General features: G+C 45.9%; 1 pseudogene across 1 annotated transcript; it reads left to right on the top strand.

The window, feature by feature from the left end:
• The first annotated feature begins 2,300 nt into the window (after positions 1–2,300).
• On the top strand, positions 2,301–14,240 carry LOC123070108 (proteoglycan 4-like; annotated as a pseudogene). Its single transcript, XR_006433386.1, has 4 exons — positions 2,301–4,888; positions 5,957–6,064; positions 13,184–13,291; positions 13,810–14,240. The product of XR_006433386.1 is annotated as a proteoglycan 4-like (transcript).
• The last annotated feature ends 5,280 nt before the right edge of the window (positions 14,241–19,520 follow it).

Genomic DNA, 19,520 nt, shown 5'->3' with positions numbered 1-19,520 from the left:
TAACCTTGGAGGCAATTTTATAGAGCACATTACAAAGGCTAATTGGGTGAAACTGTGATAACAATGTTGGGTTTTTTACCTTAGGGATTAGGAGAAGTACGGTCTCGTTGATACAGTGAGCCGATTCTGTCCCATCCACTATTCTGAGTACCACCTTAGTCACATCCGCGCCACACATGTCCAAATGGCGTTCGGAGAAGTGAGCCGGGAAGCCATCAGGGCCTGGTGCCTTGATAGGGAACATCTGGAAAAGAGCCTTTTTGACTTCATCTTGGCTATACAGAGCATTGAGTATATCATTCATCTCAGGTGTTACTTTAACTGGCACCGTGTCAATGACCTGCTCGATATTCTATACCCCCTCAGATGTGTATAAGTTTTTGTAGAACTCGATGGTCATCTCCTCCAGCTCTGCTTTATCTTCTGTCATTTGGCCATCAGGTTTCTGCAACATTTTTATCTGATTTTTCCTGTGTCTGCGGCTTGCTCTTAAGTGAAAAAAACATGTGTTTTGTCCCCATGTACTAGCCAGTCCAAACGCGCCCTTTGTCGCCAGAGGATCTCCTCTCGATGGTACAGTTCAATCAATCTATCACATACCTTAACTTCCTCGCGGCTTGGGCCAGAGCGCCCGGGGGCAGCGCGCAAAATCTGGAGTGCATTGTTTAATTGGCGAATCTCAGTTCATACCGATCCAAAGTGATCTCTGTCCCATCTGGTGAGATCTCCCGCCAACTCGCCTAGCTTTCCGCGCAGCGATTCCACTTTGTCGCCCGCCTGTGCTGACCACCTGCTGCCAACCACATTAAATAGGTTCTTGTCTCTCTCCCACATAGGTGCGTATTTAAACGATCTGGCCCCACCGTTGCATGCATGCACATCACGTATCCGGAGGAGGATCGGGAGGTGATGAGAACCAGCTGCCGTTTTGTGCTCAAGGGTGGTCGCCGGGAAGTTGAGGAGCCACTCATGGTTTGCCACACATCTATCCATCCTGACTCGTGTATATGTTCCTCCTCCTACTCCTTTCTCAAAGGTCCAGTTCGACCCTCTATAACCGATATCAGACAAGCCGCATGTATCCAGAGCATCTCTGAAAGCATCCATCTGAGCTTGACTCCGATTGCCTATTCCATCGTGTTCATGACCATGTAGTACCTCATTAAAATCTCCAACAATAGCCCATGGTTTGCGTGAGAGACTGCAATACCACGAATCATGTCCCAAGTTTTATATCTCTCAGGGACTTGGGCCTCCCCATATACAAAAGTAATTCTTACTTGGGATTCAACAAGTTCATCAATTAAAGTGTCAATGTGGTACTTCGAATAGCCAACAACTTCAACCTTTATTTCATCATTTCAAAAAATGCCGAGTCCACCACTCCTACCAGAGCTACTAACTGCATAACTTTTATTAAAACCAAGCGTGTCTGCTAGATTTTCCACTCTCGTACCCTCTATTTGAGTCTCTAAGATACAAAGTATAGAGGGGGCCAAACGCCTCGTGAGGTCACGAAGCTCTCTAACTGTCGCGGGGTTGCCAGCCCCGCGGCAGTTCCAACATAAGGTACTCATTGCGCTAGGCGCGGCCCACTCAGGGGGCCCGCCAAAAGCGCATCATTGATTTTTGAAACTGTACTCTTAACCAGTGCATTGTCAGGTGTTGCTGGACTTGGTTTGTTCCTCTTAGGTTCCTGCTTCGGTGGTGGGCTCTGTGGGATCTCAGGTGGCGACAATAGAGGTGGTGTTGAAGCCGATGTCAATGACGATGAGGCGGTCAAGGAGTCTTTCAGCTCGGCTGTGGCCACCCCCCTTTTTCTGTTTCTATCAACTTCCTCCGTTGTCACATCAAATGCCCTGTTGTCTGGTCCCTCGTGCTCAGCTTGTTCAGAAGGGTCGTGTTGTGAGTTTCCACGCCCACGGCCCCTTCCTGATCTGCCTCTTCCTCGGCCTCCCCTGTCACCTGATCCTTCACCCGGGCCTCTCCCCGGTCCTCTGAACCATGTTGCTCGGAGGTCTTTGAAAACTAGGGCTTTTGGAGAGTGCACCCCATCTCCGCATTCCTTGGAAGTGTGACCAAGATTTTCACAGAGTGATTTCGGTATATGGGGCCGTGCCTGGCCAGCGAGCCAGGCACACGTGCCGGCCCGACACAACCTTGGCGTGCCGTGCCTGGCCCGTATAGCCCAGGCTGTGCTGGGCCATGCCGGGTCGGGCCATACCTGGCCGGCCCATCTGGCCAGGTTTGGATAGGTCAATGCGAGCGCAGCGAGCAGCGAAGGCCCAACCTAGCGAATTACCGACTGAAAAAAGAGAGCCTCAGAAGCACTGAAACACATTCTTTGTCGCTACCAGGCTGAGCGTTTCTCCTTCCCAGCGCCCGCCGCCATTGACGGCGCCGAGGCCTATGCTTAGCTCACCGGAGATAGGGCCACCGTCGGAGAACAAGCCGATGATTTCACCACCACCATTCCCTTCCGCACCACCTCCCCAAGAAACCCCCCAACCTACCACCGCAGATCCGCTGGAGCCAGCCCAATCTGATCACGCCGAGTCGACTCCACCGTCGCATCCAGGCCTCACCGCGACGTCTCCGGAAGCTTGCGAATCTACGGTGTCGGCGCCGGCGCATATTGACGGAAAAAAGCGAGAGGCGGGCAGGCCGCCTTCGCTCTCCGCCTCACCTGCTCTCGAAGCCACCAAACTGGAGCAGCACGCTTCGCCTTTGCCGCCGCCAGCGGCCGAGGCTTTCCCCGAGGCAGCGACCACGGAGGCATCGCCTTCTCCCTCGCACCAAATCGTGGCGGCCTCGGTGGCGGAAACTCCATCGCCGTCAACCCCATCTAGTCCTCCAGCTTGGACCGCAGGCGCCCTGTCGGATGGGTCACTCGCTGATTCGGCCGCAGTGGTGTCCGAGGAAGCCGGCCGGCTACCCGCTGCGCTCGAATCGATGGATGCCAACCGGCCCACTGCTCCTGCACCGCCGACGCTACCAGTGAAGAGTGAACCAGAGGGGTTGTTGCCACAACAGCATCGGCGACCACCTTGGCCTACGGTGCTTCCAGGGTGTGAAAATTTCGAGCACTCACAGCCGCCTTCTCCTCGCCCTCGCCAGGTTGAAGCTGCACATGGCTTGCCAGATGCGGCCCAGACCAATGCAATTGCAGTGACCTCGGAAGAGCCTGGCGCGCCGTCAGTATGTAAGAGTGATTCTGAGGGGTCATTTGAAGTAGCAATGCATATACCACTTTCTTCCCCAACGGAGGCTGAACCCTGTTCGCCGGACATGGCGCCTCCCGGGTTTGAGAAATTTAAATTTTTATGGCCGCCACTACCCCCTCCCAACCTGTCAGTCGAAACTGCACACTCATTGCTAAATTCGGCTGTGCCGGAGGGGGTGGCTAATCCACTGCCTGTATTGGAGACTATGGACACAAAGGTAGTCGCTGCACGTAACCTGCCACTGCCATCATCGGAGAGTGGGGCAGAGGAGCCATTGTGGCAGCCACTGCTGAGATCACCTTCTCCCATCACACAAGCTGAGCCCTGCTCACCAGATATGCCACCTCCTGGGTTTGAGAATTTCAAGTTGTCATGCATGCCACTATCCAATGAAAACACATATGCCTCGTCTGATGTGATCGCCACCAAGGCAGTGGCAGTGACACCTGAGGAGGCGGTGTTATCAGTGCCAACGTTGGAGGCAATAGATGTCGAGACAGACAGTGCGTGCAACTTGCTGCCACCATTGGGGAGCAAGTTGGAAGGGTTATTGAAACAGCCATTATTGAGATCAACTACTCCAGTTGCAGAGTCTCCTCCTTGTTCACCGGAGATTGCACCGCCCGGGTTTGAGAGTTTTAGATTGTCATGGCAACCATTATCCACGCCTCCGTCTGGGACTGCATATATCATGCCAGATGCTGCTGTGATGCCATTGCCCGTGACATTGGAGGAAGCAGCTGGATCACCACCTGCACTGGAGGCAATGGATGTGGACATGAATGCCATACATCCACTAACGGTACCTTTAGAGAGTGGAGTGGAAGGATCGCTGCAAGAGCCACAGCCAAGACCACCTTCTCCTATTTCGCAAGATGTGCCCAGTTCGCCAGATATGGCACCTCCAGGGTTTGAGAATTTTAAGTCATCACAGCTACTGCTACCATCTCCAGTCTTCTCACAGACTGCATTCACCTTACACGATTCAACCACCACTATAGCTGAATATGTGTCGGAGGAAGCAGCTCAGCTATCACCTGCATTAGAAACAATTGATGTGAAAATGGAGACATCACCGGAGAGTGGAGCAGAGGGGTCATTACCACAACAAATGCACTGGCGGCCATCTCCTAAGGAGAACGGTACTGCTTGTTCACCAGAGATGGTGCCTTCAGGGCATGAGAACTTGCAGCCTTTGCCATATCCTGCTTTTCTTCCTCAGGCTCAGACCCCAGATGTGGTTGCCACTGGGGCAGTCATAGGGGCATTGGACCAAATGCATCATCCAGCGCCTGTACTGGGGACAATTGAAGAGGGCACATCACCCATTCTGTCACCACCGTTGGAGAGCGGGTCATTGCCACAGCTAGAGCCACAGATGAATTCTGTTACGGCACATGTTGTGGACACCCCGATGCATGTACCTGCCACAGATTGTGTTGCAGTTAACTCAGAGGGACCAGTTCTGCCACCGCCTGCATTGCAGGCGATGGTTACAAACATGGACAGTGCAACTACATTGCTCCCGCGATTTGAGAATGGAGCAGAGGGGTCATTGCCCCAGCTAAGGCAGCAGTCATCTTCTCCAAATGTTCAGGCCGCACCTTGTTCATTGGACGCGGTGGAACTTCTGCCACCACCACCACCTCCTTTCATTAACAAAGGTTACTAATGGTCCATTTTATTATTTTTTGGCTGCATTTCATGTATATTACAAAATTACCATATATATTAGCTAGTAATTAATGGTCATCTATGGAGTTATTGGCGGTGATAATGATTGGATATGAGTGCTGCACAATCAAGATATTAGTATATAAAGACATGAACACGATGAAAGGCTCCAATTTTTTTTTCCATGCAATCCAGATTGGATCGGGTTCCACTATCAATCAGATAACGGAACAAACAAGGTCCATCGCGTCCACAGCGCAAAGCAGGCAACAAACGAAAAGGCCCCAGAGAAAACATCCTAAACCCTCAACCACACTGGTTCTCAAAAGGAGGCCAAACTGCTGCATGCGCCGCTACCGGGGGGGGGGGGTTACAAGTTCATAGCAAACTAAAACAAGACGCTAACGAAAACGAACACAGTTCTAGAGGCAACCCAAAAGGGGAGAGAAACAAAAGGTTCGAAGCACACGCAGGTGCACACAAAAAGCTTCCTCCAGGAGGCCAACCAAACTCATCTTGCTTCAGGCCATTTCATCAGCGTCTTCATCCATTGCATCCTTACATCTTCATCCTGTTGTCCTCCACCATCACCCAGCATGAGAGTCTCTCGCATTTGCCCTTGGACTGCTATCATGAGCCTCCAGTGCTGTTCCTTGAAATTTATTATCGTATTTACTCGAAATGGTTACATGGTTGTGGATGTTTACATGCATGTAACCTTGCCCTTTGAAAGCCAACGAAATGGTGGGGTTTGGTTGCCTAGCCTCCTTTGGTACCTGATCTGATAACAATCTTCAAATTCAACAAGGAAAACCTAGTTATCGTATATTGTGTATTTAAGAACAGCAATAGACAGAAGAAATTGTGTTGCACACATGCACAATCCAGATTTAGGTGCATTCATCTTACGCGTAATAGCCATAAACGACAACAAACTTCTCATCTGGGCTGTTATAGTAGCAAACCACATGCAGTTCTGAATTAAAGAAGCCAACTGTACCTACATAATCAAGGGTGGCAACCTTCATAACAATGTTTGATATGTTAACTTTGTGCAGAAGTAGGTCAAATGGTGTGTGGAAGCTGCCGTGAACTTATTGCTTATCCTAGAGGTGCTGTTCATGTACAGTGTGCTGCCTGTCGGACAATAAACCTAGTAGTGGAAGGTACATACCATTTCTACTTTGTTCAACAGTTCTCTGCTTTCCCCATTTTCTTGTCATTCATTTTGTTCCTGTATTTTTTTAAACTGCCAGGGAGGGTAAAAGCCCCCGGTTTCATTTTCACTCATTTTCTGTATTACCGATCCTCTCGAGAAGAGAAGATAGGCGTGCGTGCCTAGACTGTAAGGTGATACCTGGAGAGAGTGTTGTACCCCAACATAAGCTGGTGGTTGCTGACTTTCGCTTTCGTTTCGTGTCCAGCGGGATAAGCGTGCCAAAGTCGCTAGAACAAAGTGGTGGAAGCTCAAGGGGGAGGTAGCTCAGGCGTTCAAGGGTCATTAAGGAGGGCCCTTGGGAGGAAGGAGGGGATGCGGACAATGTGTGGATGAAGATGGCGACTTGTATTCGTAAGGTGGCCTCGGAGGAGTTTGGAGTGTCCAGGGGAAGGAGAAGTGAAGATAAGGATACCTGGTGGTGGAATGATGATGTCCAGAAGGCGATTAAAGAGAAGAACGATTGCTTCAGACGCCTATACCTGGATAGGAGTGCAGACAACATAGAGAAGTACAAGATGGCGAAGAAGGCTGCAAAGCGAGCTGTTGGTGAAGCAAGGGGTCGGGCATATGAGGACCTCTACCAACGGTTAGGCACGAAGGAAGGCGAAAGGGACATCTATAAGATGGCCAAGATCCGAGAGAGGAAGACGAGGGATATTGGCCAAGTTAAATGCATCAAGGACGGAGCAGGGCAACTCTTGGTGAAGGACGAGGAGATTAAGCATAGATGGCGGGAGTACTTCGACAAGCTGTTCAATGGGGAGAATGAGAGTTCTACCATTGAACTGGACGACTCCTTTGATGAGACCAGCATGCGTTTTGTGCGGCGAATCCAGGAGTTTGAGGTCAAGGAGGCTTTAAAAAGGATGAAAGGAGGCAAGGCGATGGGCCCTGATTGTATCGCCATTGAGGTGTGGAAAGGTCTCGGGGACATAGCGATAGTATGGCTAACCAAGCTTTTCAACCTCATTTTTCGGGCAAACAAGATGCCAGAAGAATGGAGACGGAGTATATTAGTACCAATCTTCAAGAACAAGGGGGATGTTCAGAGTTGTACTAATTACTGTGGAATTAAGCTGATGAGCCATACAATGAAGCTATGGGAGAGAGTCATTGAGCACCGCTTAAGAAGAATGACAAGCGTGACCAAAAATCAGTTTGGTTTCATGCCTGGGAGGTCGACCATGGAAGCCATTTTCTTGGTACGACAACTTATGGAGAGATATAGGGAGCAAAAGAAGGACTTGCATATGGTGTTCATTGACTTGGAGAAGGCCTATGATAAGATACCGCAGAATGTCATGTGGTGGGCCTTGGAGAAACACAAAGTCCCAGCAAAGTAGGGCCTTGGAGAAACACAAAGTCCCAGCAAAGTACATTACCCTCATCAAGGACATGTACGATAATGTTGTGACAAGTGTTCGAACAAGTGATGTCGACACTGATGACTTCCCGATTAAGATAGGACTGCATCAGGGGTCAGCTTTGAGCCCTTATCTTTTTGCATTGGTGATGGATGAGGTCACAAGGGATATACAAGGAGATATCCCATGGTGTATGCTCTTTGCGGATGATGTGGTGCTAGTTGACGATAGTCGGACGGGGGTAAGTAGGAAGTTAGAGTTATGGAGACAAACCTTGGAATCGAAAGGGTTTAGGCTTAGTAGAACTAAAACCGAGTACATGATGTGTGGTTTCAGTACTACTAGGTGTGAGGAGGAGGAGGTTAGCCTTGATGGCCAGGTGGTACCCCAGAAGGACACCTTTCGGTATTTGGGGTCAATGCTGCAGGAGGATGGGGGTATTGATCAAAGTTTGAGAAAGCGCTAGGCGTTAATTATGCGTTTGGCCACCTACTTGCGCTTTTCTAGCTTAGGCGTGATTAGGCGCAATTAGGCGCAATTATGCGTTTTCTATATAATTGTACGGATATGGGCAAAAAAGAGCAGTTTGACATAAAAAAGTGCTAGAATGTAAACTGGAGGTACAATTATAAGTTTATAACCTTGTTCTCTCTCCAATATGTTGCCCCTGCCTCTTTGTATGTTCTACTCTGATCGTCTCCCTCCAATGCATTGTGCAACAGCTAAATACATCATAGAGAAGATGACAAGATGTTAGCAGCAGCAACCAACAAGCAAGGAGCAACCGAGCAAGCAAAGCATTATATATCAGATTCACCATTCATATATGTAAAATGTAATGTAATAGGCAGAACATATCACAAGTTCACAACTTGAATGAGCAATCAAAGCAAACTAGCAAAGTAGCAAACAGGCAATGTAATAGGCAGAACATATCACAAGTTCACAACTTCACAAGCAAGCATATTACATAACAAATAAAAGTCTTAAACTTGCTTAGTGCTACCAAACCAAAGTACCACGACCACGATCCACAATAGTCCGTGAATACTCCATCATAGTCTCTTACATAACAAATAACAAACAAAAGACAAATGCATGAATGCAAATGCATGATAACTTGATCACTTAATGGCATGGTGCTGCCAACCATCATGCAATGAGCCAATGATCACTAGCTCAAATGCTCAATGCCTCTCAATCATCCTCATACTCAATCTCATCTTCATCCACTATCTCATCATCATGATCGGATTCAAACTCCTCCTCCTCAAGGTCTCTCAGTCTTGCACTCCTCCGAAGTTGGAGTTGCTCTTGTGCTCCCATTGCTTCACCAAGTAGATCCCATGATATCCCCGTACCCGGATGAACATCTCCATCCTCCTCATCAAGATAAACAACACTTGCATAATCATCCCCTCCTTCAAATAGAAATCCTTGAGCTTCGGTAGCATCGGTGCTAATGAGCACATCCCATTTCTTCTTCTCTAGGAGCTTTTGTTTCCTAGACAACATCCTATTATTGAACCTTATGAAGACCAAATTGTTGCATCGCTCCGTTGTGAGCCTATTTCTTCTCTTGGTATGTATCTACAATTCTACATATTAAACATCATTTTGCATGAGCATATTTAAAAACAAAAACGAGAGACAAGACAAATGAGGAGACAAAATTGAGAGAAGAGATATACCGATTCAAATGCACTCCAGTTTCTTTCACAACCAGAAGAGCTAGAGGTCAGAGAGAGGATTCTCATAGCCATTTCTTTCAAATTTGGTGTTTCTCCTCCATAAAGCTTCCACCAACCAACTAGAAATCGGAGAACATATAGCAGTAGCAAGTTAGTAGTAGCAGCAGCAACAAGGTAGCAGCAGCAAAAAACAGCAGTAGCATGGTAGCAGCAGCATCAAGGTAGGAGCAGCAGTAGCATGGTAGCAGCAAGAAAAGAGTAGCAACTAGTGGGCAGGAGCAAGCAAGTATACCGGGGCTGTAGCTTTTATTTTCACATGCTTTTGCAAGCTTCTTTCCAGAAGTTCCTTCTTTGTTTTCATATTTCAGAAACTCGTCATTGACAACCAGCATGCAAGTATCATGATCATTTGCATAGTATTGTTCAGCACACTCCTGAAATCCTTCATTTGCAGTGGTAAAGACGGAGCTATCTGCATAACTGTAGTGTGGGTTCAACACATATGCGGCCATGTGCAGTGGAGAATCTAGCCTTCCATTCATTTTCTTTTCAACAATGCCCATAGTATCTTTGTAGTTCCTCTCCAAGTTGTTAAATGCCTCCTTCATCTCCCTCTTTGCATTCACCAACTCTCCATACAACCAAGCCATTGATGGCTTAATATCCCCATCAACCAAACGAAGAACTCTCACCAATGGCTCAAACACCTTTATGCATAGGAGCACACCTTTCCAAAAGTTAGCATCCATCACCGTTGCCGTTGCATCCTTGCCTTTCTTTGTTTTCACATGACTCATATCTTCCCAAGCTCTTTCAACCACCATATACCTTAAAGCATCTTTCTTCTCCAACAAACTTTGCAATGTGAGAAAAGCGGAAGCAAATCTAGTCACCCCCGGCCTTATGATATCTCTCCTTTTTGTAGCAACCCTCATCAATGCCAAAGTCTTGTGATGCGCATAGATGAAGATGGTGAGGTTCTTTGCTTGATCAATTATTGTTTTGAATCTCTTGAGGCTGCCAATTCCTTGGAGCATCAAGTTGATAGTGTGAGTTGCACAAGAGCTCCAAAAGATCTTCGGCCTCTTCTCAAGCAACATTTTCTTGGCTCCCATGTTATTGGAAGCATTGTCGGTCACCACTTGCATCACATGCTCCGCCCCTACCTCCTCAATTGTGCTGTCCACTAGCTGAAATATGACTTCACTTGTATGTGACACATCGGATGTTTCCTTTGATTTGAGAAAACTTGTCCCCCACTACAATGCATGCACAAATTCATTATGCTCCTCCTCTTCATGTTCGTCCATGCATCTGTCATGATGGTGCACCCAAGCTTTATCTTCTCCTTCTCACGTTCATCTAACAAACTCTTGGTCCTTGCATATTCATCACTCAACAACTTCTCCCTAAGCTCATATTGAGTAGGAGGCTCATATCCAGGACCAAATTTGCCTATGGCCTCACACATTTGACAAAACTCATCATTGTCAAGAGCATTAAATGGTATGCCTACAAGCAAAGGAACAAAACAATGCAATCAAGCAATCATTTCAAGCACAAGCAAGCAAAGAAATGAAGGACTTCAGAATTACCATGTGAATACACCCATCTAGCAACATATGGTGAACATTGACCTCTTCTCTCCTTGAATAGTGCTTCATTCATACTTAGCTGCTTCAAGGCTTCCTCTTTGCTTGATTTACCATCAATAGGACGCACAAACTTGTCCATTGGTCCTAATTTGTTGGGCTCCGATGATGTGCTTCCAACACAAACAGATTCTCTACCATCCCTTGCTTCATTTAGGGCTGTAACATGCACATCAGCCCTCACTTCTGCCGTATGTTTTTTCTTCGCCACCTTCTTTGCCTCATATGCATCAAGAGCTCTCTGGCATATTGCTTTAGCCTCCGGAGTTGATCTTAAACATGAAAGAACGCTTGAGGTGGTGCCTGTGATGTGTAGCTTGAAACGGTTAATTCCTCCGGTGCTAATATGGCCACAAAAGTCACACTTCACCCTCTCCTTGTTTGTGACATCACATAGTTTCCCATAGTTCCATCCAACATCATTGGATTTCCTCTTAAGAGCTATCGGCCTTTCGGACTCTGTTTCGGCGGTGGTGTTCTCTGATGTTGACATCCTACAACAACAAGTCAACAACACAAATTAGCAGCTAGTAGCCACAGACAGCAGCAGCAAACAAGCAGCAGCAGCTAGCATTAGCAACAAACAAGTAGCAGCAGCAGCTAGCATCAGCATCAGCTAGCATCAGCAGCAAACAAGTAGTAGCAGCATCAAACAGCAGTAGCAGCTAGCAGCAGCAAATTAACAGCAACAGGCAACAGCACCAAGTACTACTACTTTTACTCTACTAGTAAACAACACCACTAACTACCACCAACAGCAGCTAACATCACTTCAGCGGCAACTAGTAGCACCAGCAAAGCAGCAACAGACAGAAGCTAGTAGTAGAAGGTAGGCTCGATGGGGATCTGGGGGCTCACCTGCCTGAAGAGAAGAATACCAGGCCGCGAGATCCACGGGGATGAGGTCGAAGGCCAGGAACCGGAGGTGCGGGGGAGGGCCCGAGCAGGAGAGGCGCGAGGAGGAGCTTCAGATCCACGGCGGAGGGCGTGCTGCTGCCGGCGGCCCCAAGGAGAGTCCGGCGACGCGAGGAATGGAGGAGAGGAGACCCTAACCCTAACACGGGCTTGATTTTGACCCTCTGCCTTTCATCCCGTGGCTCCCTGCCTCTTTATCCCGATTCCCCGATGGATCCCCTCTCGTCGTTCTGCGCTATTAAGCGCCCGTTCTGCGCTGTTCCGCGCGCTGAGGCGAAGCTCGCCTCAGCGAGAAAAGCGCTCCGCCTAGGCGCGCGTCGCGCCTTTACGAGCGCACATGGCCTATGCGAGGCGGTAGGCCAGTGCCTTGCGCGTAGGCGCGCATAAGCGCTCGATTAAGCGCGCTTTCCCGAACTTTGGTATTGATGAAGGTGTGAACTATCGAATCAAAGCCGGATGGATGAAGTGGCGCCAAGCTTCTGGCATTCTCTGTGACAAGAGAGTGCCACAAAAGCTAAAAGGCAAGTTCTACAGGACGGCGGTTCGACCCGCAATGTTGTATGGCGCTGAGTGTTGGCCGACTAAAAGGCGATATGTTCAACAGTTAGGTGTGGCGGAGATGCGTATGTTGAGATGGATGTGTGGCCACACGAGGAAGGATCGAGTCCGGAATGATGATATACGAGATAGAGTTGGGGTAGCACCAATTGAAGAGAAGCTTGTCCAACATCGTCTGAGATGGTTTGGGCATATTCAGCGCAGGCCTCCAGAAGCTCCAGTGCATAGCGGACGGCTAAAGCGTGCGGAGAATGTCAAGAGAGGGCGGGGTAGGCCGAATTTGACATGGGAGGAGTCCGTTAAGAGAGACCTGAAGGATTGGAGTATCACCAAAGAGCTAGCTATGGACAGGGGTGCGTGGAAGCTTGCTATCCATGTGCCAGAGCCATGAGTTGGTTGCGAGATCTTATGGGTTTCACCTCTAGCCTACCCCAACTTGTTTGGGACTAAAGGCTTTGTTGTTGTTGTTGTTGTTGTTGTTGTTGTTGTTATGTATTACCGATCCAGCTTTTTCTTTGGTCATTGAACATCACGTCTTGTCTCTTATTCTTTATTTCCCATTACAATAGTTTTCAGGCTGCCTCTTTTCTCCTCAGTTCTTCTATCATGGTCTAGAACTTTATGGGGGTCCTCTATATCAACACTAGCTCACTTGACAGAGATTTGAGGATTCCAAGTTTCTACTCTGCTAGTTCTGGATGGCCATCGGCTCAAATATATCTCAATTAAATATCTTTTGAAACATGGACGCCCTTAATGTTTCATTTTATACAAAAAAATCTTGTAGCATGATTTTATCCTTGTGCATTCTTACCCTTGCATGGGTGTTGAAACATAGCACCTTCTTATGCTTCCAAGGGTATCTTACCTTATATTTGTGTTGCAGCACATGAAGTTGGGAATGTACACTGGACGATGTGAGATATTGCTGATGTATCCTTTTGGGGCTCCTGCTGTTAAATGTTCTTTGTGTCTTTTTGTCACTGAAATTGGAGTAAGTGAACTATGAGTACTCATGTAATTTACTTGGCACACGATGCTTATTTGTGTTATACTTCCTCCGTTCCTAAATGTAAGTCTTTGTAGAGATTTCACTAGGTGGACTACATACGAAGCAAAATGAATGAATCCACACTTAAAATACATCTATATACATCCGTATGTAGTTTATAGTGGAATCTCTACAAAAACTTATGTTTAGGAACACGGAGGGAGTATTTCTGAGCAAGGAAAATTTTATTGCCACTGAAGAAAAAAATAGCACCAATTGTCTATGCATGCACCTGTGTGCCAGCTCCTTTAATAAACATGCCGCCATCCCTGAATCCCAGCCAATATATGAAGTTTTTCTCTTCCATTGTCTTTTATAATCGATATGACGCTGTTCTGCTCTAGATCTCCTTGTATACCTTCAGCTTTGACTGTCTGTGGTCGTTATTGTGTTCAGGCTTTCCTATCTGTAGGATTACAGCAATGTCAGTACACTCATTCTCTTCAATTTCCTTATTTCAGGAGCGGAACGTTCGTCCTCGGATATCAGTCGAGCAGGTTACACCTCACCAACAAGAGCTGGCTAACCAGGTCTAGGTGAAGCTAATCAATATTGGTCCTGTATACGTGGTTTACTGTAATCCCAAGAAACTTCAAATGCCATCTATAAAAACAAAAGGAAAACTTGAAATGCTGGTGTGGAAATTCTTGCAGTTTTTGGCATGGGCATTTTGCTCTCCTGGAGATGTAAAAGTTCAAATCCAGCCTGTAGCGTGGGGATAAAGAGAGGGAAGACAATACTAGTGTGCCTGAATCCAAGCCCTAAAAGATACAACCTCCGTTGTACTCGTAACTTTTTTCGGGTGTATATAGACACATTTTAGTGTTTGTTCACTCATTTCAGTTCGTATGTAGTCCGTATTGAAATATCGAAAACATCTTATATTTGTGACTGGAGAGAGCATCTTGTCACTTTTAGTTGCTTCTGAACATGTGCAGGGATCATGCAAAGTTTGCTTGAAAGTTTGATCCGGAGTATTTATAGGGGACTATTTTTATTTCCCAAAAGCAGAGCTGCAGGTAGCATATAGGTGGTTAACACCTAAACTGCAGAGGACTTAAAAGAAATAGTCAAAATAGGTGCTACTCCTTGTAATTGCAAATACAATGTGTAGCACTATCTACCTTCATAACTGTTTCGTGAAAAATATTGTCCATATCTGAACACAATTTGTTTATTTGTACAACACTTTGCAGTGCACACAATATATGCCAACACATGTTTTTACCTCCCAGATTTTTTCTTGAAGTTATTGAATCATTTCAATGCCCTTCTCTTCTACTTCCCCTAACTTGTTTTTAGAGGCTATACAGTACGATCGAGGATGCATCTTTTAGTACTGATTTTGTTTTGATAATCTAGCTTGTACTCCCTCCATCCCACAATATAAGATGTTTTTGCAAGCTAAAACGTCTCCAAAAGATTTTTTTTCTTGAAGTGTGAAAAACATTGTACATCATCTGAATATTTTCCTTAATTTCTATCAAGACAACATGTATGTTCTACCCCCTCATGTACAGTACATCATCTAAATATTTTCCTGAATTTCTATCAAGACAACATGTACTCCCTCTATCCGAAAATAAGTGTCTCAATTTTCTACTAACTTTAATACAAAGTTGTACTAAAATTGAGACACTGATTTTGGGACAAAGGGAGTATGTCTATGTACATCATCTGAATATTTTCCTGAATTTCTATCAAGACAACATGTATGTTCTACCCTTCCATCTCACAGTGTAAGATGTTTTTGCAAGCTAAGACTGTATCTTATATTATGGGACGGAGGGAGTACACGCTAGATTACCAAAACCAAGTCAGTGCTAAAAGATGCATCCTCTGTCCTACTTTATAACCTCTAAAAACAAGTTAGGGAAAGTTGAAGAGAAGGGCATAGAAATGATTCGATCATTCCACAGATTTAATTCTTGTTTCAAATTTTAACGGACGTCTATTTTCGGACCTGAAACGGACATCTAGTTCTTGGACCTGAAACGGGAGTGTATTATCAAACTGAGTGAGTAGTTTTTCGAAGGGGAACTGAGGGAGTAGCATTTTTTAGGGGTTAAGCCAGGGAGTAGTCTTTTATTCGTACGGTAAGCGTGGTCAGCTTTATTTGATCAACGGGTGAAGAGGTAAACAGGATGATGCCCTTTTTTTCGAAACGGAGGCAAAAGATTTGCCGCGTTCCTTAATTAAGAAGGAGTTTGAATAAAATTATAAGAGCAGAAGAGCCCAAAGGCAGGGAACAACGCCATTACAAGGTCTACTCTCCCGGCAAGATTTCACCCAAAAACTTTGTGCCCGCGATGGCCCAAAGCATGGCCTCTTTCTTGATGTTATGTAGGAGGATAAACGGTGGAGCGGCAATGTTCCGAAAAACACGAGAGTTACCCTCATCCCAAATTGTCTTAGAAACTAGCATGGTTAGAGTAGGCAGAGCTCTCTCGTGGATCCTTTGGGCAGAAGCCATCTGAACCCACCAATCTCGGGTGCTCGGTGAAAAAGCCCAACCGGAAGTATCAACGTTGATGAGTTGTAGCCACTCCTTGACCAGAGTCCAAAGCCTCAAGGTGTAACGACACTTGAAGAAAAGGTGCTCGACGGATCCGTGCTCCCTTTTACAAAGCGGGCAAGGGCCACAGTTTGTCCATCCTCTCTTGGCCAAACGGTCGGAGGTCCAAATCCTATCTCGGATGGCAAGCCAGGTAAAAAAAATTAACTTGCAAGGGTGCCCAAACTTTCCAAACGGTCTTGCACATGTTGGTGCGAGTGATAGTCAATAAGTGCACCTTATATGTGGATGACGTAGAGTAGGTCACATCCGTCATGTCCTTCCATAGGATCTCGTCCTCCACCTCCTCAGAAAGGGTAACCCCGCGAAGGGCATTCCACAATGTGACAAACTAGCAGAGGTGCCCTGGGGTGAAGGTGGTCATGATGTTGATTTTACTGATCCAGGCGCCATTGCGTAAAGCTTCCTTTCCAATTCTTTCTCTTGGAGGCTTAAAAATTCAGGAGCGTGATGTCCTTAGTCTTGCAATCATCCATCCACGGGGAGTTCCAGAAGGGGCGCGAGCCCCATTGCCAATGGTGATAGTAGTGGAGGCATAGAATAAAAGCCTTGTCATCCTCATCACATGGGTTACTCAATCCCACCCACAGTCGCCCGGGCTCTTTCCATTCGTACCATAGCTACCGCAAATGAAGAGCTTCACTAAATTTATCGAGGTTTAGCACCCCAAGCCCTCCTAGATCCTTGGGTCGATAGACTTGTCCCAGCCCACCTTACATTTGGCACCCATTGTTTTTTTGGAGCCGACGACTAGAGGAAGGCTCTCTCCATTTTGGTGATGCTGTTGAGGGAACCAGGTCCCTCCCAAGGCACCAACTTAGCCGCCATTTTGTCTTCAAGGTATTGAAAGTCGAGGCGTTTGAGCTTCCATACTGATAAGGGGGCAAGTACTTCATTGAAAAAGCAACACACGAAGCAGGAAGCCCCTAAAGGATGGTGTCGAGGTCCAGGTTTTGGCAACGGATGGGGGCAATAGAGCTCTTCTGAAAGTTGGTGCACAACCCGATGACCTCGCCAAAACGTTGCACAATATTGGCAAGGTTAGCGACACCTTTTTTTTTTACAATGGAAGCCATTGCTGTTAGGTGTGGAATGAACCTATCCCGAACTATTGGATGCAGTGAGATCAAGATTAACTTGGATAGTGCAGAGGTAGTTTCGGCCTTGAAAGATGGCAATTCTTCCTGATTAGCAAGTGCCGTATTTGATGACTCTTATTTGATGGCCTTAGATTTAATCATGTTATCTATGGTCATTGTAATAGAAAGAATAATCAAGTAGCTCATGAACTGCATAGGATAGCTAGATTTCTCTTCCTAATGTGTGGATGGATTCACCCCTAGTGATATCTATGATTGTAAATGGTCCTATTATTGGAAATATGCCCTAGAGGCAATAATATTTGTATTGTTACATTTTCATATTCATAATTATAGAGTTTATATTCTATGCGCTATAACTGCTATGATCCTGGCATATGCGATTCAATGGGAAACTCATATGCACGTGTGGAATGATAAACAGTTAAATAAAAGGTTCCTAGTCTTGCCTCTAGGACTAACTCAAGTGTTGTTGGTGATTACATTTTACGGATCTTAGGATATCGTTAAGAGCAATGATAGTCCTAAAACAACATTGAGATTATGACGTTAGAAGAACGGTCATATTGAATCGACCCAATCTTGTATGTTATGAGTTGATTTAATATCGTTTGTAATAAATAGAGTGTTAACGGTTGATTTTGCTCCTTAGATCATGAGAGTATCGTAGTAACTTCTTATCGTATGGTGGGCTTTGGGGTTGCTCAAACGTCACTTATATCATGGTGATCATAACGACACCTTACGGGTTGATCGGAAAGTTTGACAAGGGACTAGATAGCTCGAGAGTGGGATTTGCTCCTCCGATAATAGAGAGATATTCTTAGGGCCCTCTTAGTGTGACGACATCAATCATCGTCTGGCCAGACACGTGTGACTTCGTCACGAGGATGCCGGAACACAATAACGAGAAAGAAGAACAAAACCAGTAACGAGGATTTCGGTATAGTTAGCATAGTGATGACTCGGGAGGATACTGATGCATCCCGGGTTTTGTTAAGTATCGTGAAGTGATACGTCTCCAATGTATCTATAATTTTTGACTGTTCCATGCTATTATATAATTTGTTTTGGATGTTTTATATGTATCAATATGCTATTTTATATAATTTTTGGGACTAACTTATTAACCTAGAGCCCAGTGCCAGTTTCTGTTTTTTCCTTATTTTTGAGTTTTACAGAAAAGGAATATCAAACAGAGTCCAAACGGAATAAAACTTTCACAATAATTTTTCTTGGACCAGAAGACATCCAGAGGCTTGGAGAGGGGGCCAGAAGGTTCCCAAGGAGGCCACAAGCCTCCTAGGCGCGCCCTGATACGTCTCCCATGTATCTATAATTTTTGATTGTTTCATGCTATTATATTATCTGTTTTGGATGTTTTATATGCATTAATATACTATTTTATATTATTTTTGGGACTAACTTATTAACCTAGAGCCCAGTGCTAGTTTCTGTTTTTTCCTTGTTTTTGAGCATCGCAGAAAAGGAATACCAAACGGAGTCCAAACGGAATAAAACCTTCACGATGATTTTTCTTGGACTAGAAGACACCCCAGAGACTTGGAGATCAAGTCAGAAGAGTCGCGAGGCGGCGACAAGGGGGGAGGGCGCGCCCTAGGGGAGTGCCCCCCAGCCTTGCCGCCTCCTCGGGACTCCTCTGACCTAACCCTTGGCCCTATATATTCACACATATTCCCAAACCACCAGAGGCATCCACGAAAACACTTTTCCACCGCCACAACCTTCTGTTCCCATGAGATCCCATCCTGGGGCCTTTTCCGGCATCCTGCCGGAGAGGGATTCGATCACAGTGGGCCTCTACATCAGATCTATTGCCCTTCCGATGAAGCGTGAGTAGTTTACTACAAACCTACGGGTCCATAGCTAGTAGCTAGATGGCTTCTTCTCTCTCTTTGATTCTCAATACCATGTTCTCCTCGATGTTCTTGAAGATCTATCTGATGTAATCTTCTTTCCGGTGTGTTTGTCGAGATCCAATGAATTGTGGATTTATGATCATCTTATCCATGAATATTATTTGAATCTTCTCTAAATTCTTTTATGCATGATTTGATATCTTTGTAATTCTCTTCGAACTATCGGTTTAGTTTGGCCAACTAGATTGGTTTTTCTTGCAATGGGAGAAGTGCTTAGCTTTGGGTTCAATCTTGCGGTGTCCTCACCCAGTGACAGTAGGGGTAGCGAGGCATGTACTGTATTGTTGCCATCGAGGATAAAAAGATGGGGTTTATATCATATTGCTTGAGTTTATTCCTCTACATCATGTCATCTTACTTAAAGTGTTACTCTGTTCTTCATGAACTTAATACTCTAGATGCAGGCATGAGTCAGTCGATGTGTGGAGTAATAATAGTAGATGCAGGCAGGAGTCAGTCTACTTGACACAGACGTGATGCCTATATTTCATAATCATTGCCTTAAATATCTTCATAACTTTGCGCTTTTCTATCAATTGCTCGACAGTAATTTGTTC

This window comes from Triticum aestivum, chromosome 3B (genome assembly GCF_018294505.1).
Source record: "Triticum aestivum cultivar Chinese Spring chromosome 3B, IWGSC CS RefSeq v2.1, whole genome shotgun sequence".
In the NCBI taxonomy this organism is placed as follows: Eukaryota; Viridiplantae; Streptophyta; class Magnoliopsida; order Poales; family Poaceae; genus Triticum; species Triticum aestivum.
This window is presented reverse-complemented; position numbering and strand designations above follow the sequence as displayed.